We start from the raw sequence: 7,828 nt of genomic DNA on the forward strand, positions 1-7,828 counted from the left end.
AGAAGCGGGAAGAGAAGCAAACATGAAACTGAATCTCGCAGAGTGGCAGTCAGAAGAAAGTCTGAGAAGCACAAATGCTCTTGTTGATTCAAGAAAAAAGTCTGAGGTTGATGAACACCTTGCCAATATGGATTTGCCCTTTCAATCAAGGGTGTTCAAGTAGGTACAACTGTTTCTTGTTGATAAACTTTTCTCTTTTTCTGTTTTACAAGACAATACTGTGTACATTACCAACAGTTTGACAGCTTTACAGGTGTAAGGTTATCAATGCTGCTGTGCTCTTTATGATCTGGCACACGAGATCTGCAATGTCCATGACAATAGTCCAGCATCTAGGAGTACTAAATTAACAGTGCAATATCAGCATTCAGAAGTGATAGACTTTAATTAAAGGTCTGGTAGTGATATTGAGTTGGTGACTGGCCACAGCCTTCTCCATGGTTTGGCCAGGAGTGTAGAATGTCCATAAAAATTATTGAGTGGTTTGATGCTGTGCTCTTCCCCTGCCCTGATCTGCAGTTGCCATTGGCACAATGGCACTCAGCCACCCTCCACTGTTAGCCATTGTGAGTCTCAAATTGCTATCCAAATCCTCTTTTCAGGATAGGTGGATTCTGTAAATCACACATTCCAGGTGTTAGGTGCAGCGAGTGCAACATTTTTGGCAAGGGATGCTGGTGATGTGAAATTATCCATCAGTAAACATGGCAATACAGTGATACTGCTGCCTAAGTATGTTGTCATTACAAAACAAAAGTTGAGATAATAGACAAGCTGGCACTATCAGACTGTGAAAAAAACAAACAACCAAACAAACAAATAGGCAGCCAGCTTCTAGATTTACAGAAGTTCCCATGGTGTTGCACATCTGATGTCCATCCGATCCTCTATTTCTTGTCAGCAGCTTTCCCTGCTCAAAAAACCCGAGGCAAAGGAATGCAGCATTTTTACAGTTCTGCCTCCTTGTACTTCTGTGTATGACAGGAAATGGATTCTCAGAAGCTGCCAAGAAGACTGTATAAGTGACATTCAGAAGTACTTCTGTAAAATTCTGATTATACTTCACATCTAGTGAAAAGACGTGAAGGCTTCCCTGATATCTGAACGATCCATCGGCTTTCACTCTGCATAATTACTCCTTGTAAAAGCAGTGTTCTGGGAGGAGCACTGGAAAATGCCCTTAAATTCTTGTGACCTCCGATAGTTGGAAGTCTTACTATCAGTGCTGATATTGTCAGGAGCTGTTTGCAAGAAACCATGGCTGTAATAAAATCAATTGCCTGGACATTATTTGTACATTGTAAGCACCTACATGCAAGGGTGTTCTTTCTAGATTTCAGGTATTTAAATTCAGCTGCAGAATACAAAGTTGTTTTTTGTTTCTTTATTTGTTCAATTTTTTAATGTTTTAATAACAGTCTTTGTTGTTTTCAGACCAGCGTGGCCTTCACTTTATGTTGCAAAAACTCTGATTTTGAATCAATGTGACCTCTTCAGTGCATCATTCCACAGAGGGGCTCATTCTGCTTTGCAGCTGTTTCTTTCCCCTCCTCTCATTGTGGAGCATCTGCTAGGATGAAAGAATCCCTGCAGTCATAACTTTGAAGCCTACTTACTCTACTTGTAATAGTTTTAGAGAATAGTAATAAAAGAATACTAATAAGTTGATCCTACATCTCTACTTACTTAAATATGTAGCCATACTAACATCCTTAAAGCCTTACTGCAGTGTTTATTTAATCTTAATGTAGGATTAAACTACATTTTGACATGTAAGGTACTGCTTATGAATAAGTATGTTCCAGGTTCTGGTACACCTCAGAACATTCCCTAAACACAATCAGTTTGTTCACACCCTGTTGGCAACATAACCTTGAACTTCAGTTTGAAATTTATCCTGAAGTTCAGTGCATGGCATGAAAAAGGACATATACTGTAATCAAAAGGTCTTTTCTCACTTTAGCATTTCCATCTTATTTATTGCTATCCAGTTATTCTGATCTTTCATGTGTTGCTACTAAGCACTGAAAAAGAAATGAGATATTTTCCCCTCAAATAAGGAGCTTTTTCCTTTTCGTGTGTCTCAGATACATCAGAGGGACTTCATGCATCGGATGTAGCATCCAGTCCTTTTTTTTTTTATTATTATTCTGACTTTTGCTTTGGGGAGATAGCTATTTTCAAATACCTTACCTAAACTAAATACAGTGTGTAGAATAGGAATTGTGATTTAGACCAAGTGCAATGTTTTTGATGATTTTAAATCTGCACAGTTACAGAAACTGTTGCTATGTTACATGAAGATATTTTGTGGCAGCAGAAATTATTGAAGAGATTGAAGAGCTATGCCAGATGAAACACAGTGTGATGCAATTCTTTTTTGCAAAATAAGAAAAGGTTACTAGAGAAGTTTCCTTCAAAAGTAGAGGAAAAAATCTCTTGTCTGGGGCATAACTAAGAAATGCAAGTGCCAGTAAATTCAGGGTTGCTTTTCAGTTGTTTGATTTTTGATATTTTTAAAAATTGAAATACTCTATATTTAAGTGCTTTCATCAGTCACGATAAACCAATTTGCTTTGTGCTTAAGAATCCTATAAAGCTCACAGAATGATGCTACTTATGGAGATTTTCAGCTTCTCATTTCATGTGTTTTGCACGTCGTAGTCTAAAAGGTAAGATCCTGCTTTGTTTCTCAAGTCGACATATCAGGAAGCAGACAATACTATTGAATTCATGCTATTCTGTACGGCAGAATATAAAACTTTAAGACTTGAGAAGTAAATTTCCATAACAGAAATAGCTATACCAGCTCAAAACACAAACAAAGTTAGCAGTGACATTGCATTCCTTCGGTGTCTGCTGATGGATCTGAGCTTGTCAAGTCCATTTGAACATAGTGTTATCTTTAGGGTGAACAGAAGAACAAACAGTTTCTCTTTCTCAGTCACAGAGACTGAATGGGAAGTTCTTATTCTGTAAAGTCCCTCAGAAATGACAGCAATAGCCGAATGTGCTTTTAAAATTTGAGATTTTGGTTCTTAATCTGAAAAACCTCTTTTATTCAGCAGTAGTGAACCTTTTGTCCAAATAGCAATGTAATAAGAACAACAATGCAGGGGCTGATTTCCCTGTAGATTTTTTAAGAGTAGGCTCCAATGAGACTGTCAAAAATCCATTGTGTAATAAATAGCTTTCAGGCTTTCAACGAAGCTGGATTTTAACTTTATAAGAGATTATTTATAAAATAATTTTCACAATGATTGGAATTAAGCTGTTATGTGTAAGCTATGCTAAGAAAGGATCACAATGATCTGCAAACACTCTAGAAATCAATATGAAAACCATAAAAATGACAGTTCCTTCCCCATTCTCTTTAATGTCACCAAATGCTTTTCACACTGCATCACAATCACTGCCATGGGCTCTGTTCCCTATTGTGAGCAGTTGCCTTGAGCTTCCTGCCCTCTTCTTTCTCAATCAGCATTGCTGACTCTTCCCCACATTATCGTTCATACTGAAGTACAATCCCCAAAACAGAAGAGTCTAAATTAGGGCTGAGACGGTGACTAGCAGAAAGAAACACTCAGTGATTAAAGAGTGTACACAGCAGGACTTAATTTAAAGCTGTTATGGCAGTATTAGTAATTTGGATGTATGCCAGGCACCACAATCTCCAGGCACAAAACATGCTGAGCTTCTCCCTGCTAGATACTGAGATGGCTGCAGGGAAATACAACAGGGGGTTAAAATGCTAAATGCAAGGCAACTCCACTTTTACCAAACTCCCAGGAGACATGTGAAACCATCTTAAAGTGCATTTCAATTTCCATATGAATTTCAGCTGGTATGAGGAAGGGATGAAATTTGAACAATGCAGATTGTCAAATAATTGGGACAGATCTACATAAAATGTTCTAATTTCCAGAAGACATCCATAAATTATACATCTTGATTTAGAAAGAAAATGCGAGTGTCCCAGTAGTTCTGAAAAGCTATGAGCCTCATAGAATCATAGAATCTTTAAAGTTGGAAAAGAATGCTAAGATCCCCAAGCCCAACCCCAAGCCCACCCCCACCATATCCACTGCCCATGTCCCTCAGTGCCACAACTCCATGGTTCTTGAACCCCTCCAGTGACAGTGATTCCATCACCCCCCCGTGCAGCCTGTACCAATGCACTCTTTCAGATCAAAAAATTCCTAATACCCAACCTAAACCTCTTCTTGTGCAATGTAAGGCCATCACCTCCCATCCTAGTGTTAGTTACCTGGGAAAAGAGGCTGACCCTCACCTCACTACAATCTCCACTCAGGTAGTTGTGGAGAATGACAAGATCTTACATGAGCCTCCTCTTCTCCATGCTAAAGCCTCTTCTTCTCCATTCTGATGTCATACTGATATCAGTAAGTTCTGGAGCTCACCAAACCGGAGGATTCATCTTTGGCTGTTGGGCTTAGGAGAATGGTGGGTACGCAACAGAAGAAGGCATTCTTCATTTCAGACCTGAATCATTTATTATCATCAACAGCAGATCTTAGCAAGTAAATACATTATTACTATTATTAACTGCAACCTACTGAATTCAACATTTTCTTCTTCTTTTAGTAATAATAGAGTTTTCCCCTTATATAAAGCCAGTAGCTCCATTCAAGCATGCTGATAATAGAAATATGGTGAGAGGAAGAGCTTTGTCCATCCATGTAGATTCTTATATAACCAGACTTTAGATGAAGAAAATATAAAATGAAGGTTGTGTTTTTTTTTTTAAAAGTTTAAGAGAGAGAGAGAGAGATAGGGAAAAAAAAAAACAAACCCACAAACTTAGAGGACCAGCAGTTTTGTTTTTGAAATCACTCAGATTTACAGTGCTTCTTCAGAGTTTTGTTTGTTGTGCTGTATTTCTTAATGATCGACTTGCTGCAGTAAATAATTCAGGAAATCATCCTGTACTGTATTGTTCTTCAGGCATATGGATTTTTTTTTCCTCTTCAAAGTTCAACTTTCTACTGTATGTTGAAAATTTCAAAGCTCTCTGAGGAACAGAATACAGGTTTTGTAATTATAACAATTTCTAGCCCAGCACCTGTACATCTGCTGTACCCCTTGGGGAATAGAGCAAAACAAAATGTATCAATTCTCTCCAGATAAAATGTGACAGGATTTCCATTTGCTATTTCTCCAGACCACCTAGGCTTATTATTTTCAGAACATTATGGATTGTTATTAAGCAGCAGCGGATTGTTGTGGAAACACAGACAGGATGCACAGCAGAGCCGTTCTGATCAAACCTGACTACACAAGTGTGGCTCCTTTTGCAGCAACACAACTGTATTCTCGTGCACCCAGGCTGAAATAGATGTGCAGTATTAGTCATTTCCAGAAAGATAACTTGAGGTTTTCAACACCAACAACAAGAAAAACAAACCACTATTAACTGCTTTTAGTCACATAGAAACATCTTCCGAAAGAAACCTTTTAAAGGTGTTCTAGCCTGATAAGTGTAACAAATACTGCAAATTTCCACTTCTGTTTTTCAGAAATAAAATGTACCCTGTGTGTGCACATGCATATAGGCGGTATAAACCATTGTATGCAATTGAACTTTATTCACTGTTTTTTTTAAATAATACCATTATGTATTGCTGTGCTGCATACACATTATCTCATATGGAAGGAAACACAGAAATAGTGCAATGAGCTACCAGATAAATATTATGCTATAATATTAAAATATGCTTTTTCTGGGTGACAACTCTTGACTGCAACTTCTTGAAAGCATGACACAATGAAAACAATCTGCTTGATTTTGTGTTATTCCTAATAACTACCAAACTGAAAGCAGACATCTAAGAGGGCGTGAAGTTTGCAGCCCTAGCAAAGCTAACAACAAAAAGCCCATTTCACTTTTGTGTTTTCTCAAAAAACTGGTGAAGATTGGTTACCTTTCTGCCTCTCTTTTCATCCTAATTACATTGCTACTGTTTTTAACTGTAGGCACACACTTGTCTGTGTGTCTTGTGCTGCTGCGACATTTAGGTTGGATATTAGGAGGAAGTTTTTCACAGAGGGTGGTGACACACTGGAACAGGTTGCCCAAGGAGGTTGTGGATGCCCCATCCCTGAAGGCATTCAAGGCCAGCCTGGATGTGGTTGTGGGCAGCCTGGTCTGCTGGTTGGCGACCCTGCACATAGCAGGGGGTTGAAACTAGATGAGCATTTTGGTCCTTTTCAACCCAGTCCATTCTATGATTCTATCTTGATTTTTCCCCACTCAGGCTTTGAAAACTGGAGAGGAACTGGTGGTTTTTAGTACATTTTATCACTGCAGAGTAAAGCTGAGCAGGTGACCAGAGGTGGTGAAGTGTCTCCACATCCACATTGGCAGATTAAGCTCCTGTAATCCACCACAGTAATGATAATGTGATTTCAAAAGTTGATCGAATGTGCATGCGGTTTGGAGACACATTTAAGACAGAACTCCAAATCCAAATGTGGGGAAGAATATATGCAAATCATTATTAAGTATATTTCAGTCAAGCACTCAGTGTTGCAGTTTTTTCTTATAGTGAAGATGATTACATATTGCTTAATTAGTACAAAAATGTGAGCACAGACAGCAGTCAAAAGGAAAAGTTGCAGTGTAGTTCTACAGTTGTTACTGAGAGACCTGTTAATAATTTTCCCAATAACACCACAATTTTGGCAGTGCTATGCCTCTCCACGGCTAATTTACCTGTGTATGACCAAAGAAATGGCATTTTCCAGCTCTGAAACAGGCTCAGCCTCAAACGTTCTCACTTGCAGGTACAGAAGGACAAAAGGACTAAGAGCAGCTGCTGGTATACCCAGCCCTGTCCCTGCTCTTTTCAGCAGGGTCCTTGGTCCTGCCTTCAGACAGTGTTTGTTCTTTAATTATCACAGTTTTCTTGAAAACCCAAGAATTGGCCTTAGAAGCATAGGCAATGGGTTGAATGAAGAGTCATAAGGAAACAAGAAGAACTGAAAGCTAAGAGGGGTTAAGGACAACTTTCTGAAGCTCTCCTCAGCTGTAAGTGATAACACTGTAAACAGCTGCTCCTAATTCAATCCAGGGTAGTTTAAATGACTTCTGGAGAGGAGTTAAAACTGCTTTGCTTACCTTTACATTGAGTGGAGCTGATCATTGCACTGCAGCTAGAAATGCAAGGGGTGCACAGCTCAGCCCAACTCTGGGCAGCTCTTAGACCTGTCCCTCTAAACAAGAATATAGACAGCAGCTGGGACACCCACCTGTTGCTAATCCAGTCCAACATCTTCATTTTCATTCAAGCCATGGCTTGGAATTTGCTTGCCTTCTAACTCATTGCAAAGCGCTGGCATCTTGATTGCCCTCTCTGCATGCATGCTGCTTTGCCCCCATGATCTCTGCTGGAGCTTATGCTATTTCTTGAAGTCTGTGGTATGCACACAGTGCACTGATCTGGATATAGTAACGTTTGGTAGTTGTGCTTGTAAGGATATGCCTTGGCTAATTTTACCGCATGAATGTAACTCCTTTGGTTACTGTAATGGCTCCCCACAGTGACCAAGGATCATAGGCACTGAGCTCTTCTATATAAGTCATGGACTCCTCTTTGAAGCTCTGTGGAAACTGGCAAGCAATGTCTCTAAAAGTGAAGCAATGGTGCTCTCAAGTGAGTAGCAGAACATTGCAGATAGGGTTGCTACAAGATGCAGCACTCAGTACTGTAGAGACTAGTTGGTATATGCATGCATTTAAAATTTATAACAATACAAATTACCATTTGTAATATTTTCACCAAAAAATCCCACCACTTTTCAGAGGCTT

General features: G+C 39.2%; 1 long non-coding RNA gene across 1 annotated transcript; it reads right to left on the reverse strand.

Moving 5' to 3' along the window:
* Nucleotides 1–1,369: 1,369 nt before the first annotated feature.
* On the reverse strand, nucleotides 1,370–4,373 carry LOC109368697. Its single transcript, XR_002116965.1, has 2 exons — nucleotides 4,292–4,373; nucleotides 1,370–1,567 (listed from the first exon to the last, which is right to left on the reverse strand). It is a non-coding gene; the product is annotated as an uncharacterized LOC109368697 (long non-coding RNA).
* Nucleotides 4,374–7,828: the final 3,455 nt, after the last annotated feature.

The sequence above is a fragment of the Meleagris gallopavo genome, chromosome 7 (genome assembly GCF_000146605.3).
Source record: "Meleagris gallopavo isolate NT-WF06-2002-E0010 breed Aviagen turkey brand Nicholas breeding stock chromosome 7, Turkey_5.1, whole genome shotgun sequence".
NCBI classification, from domain to species: Eukaryota; Metazoa; Chordata; class Aves; order Galliformes; family Phasianidae; genus Meleagris; species Meleagris gallopavo.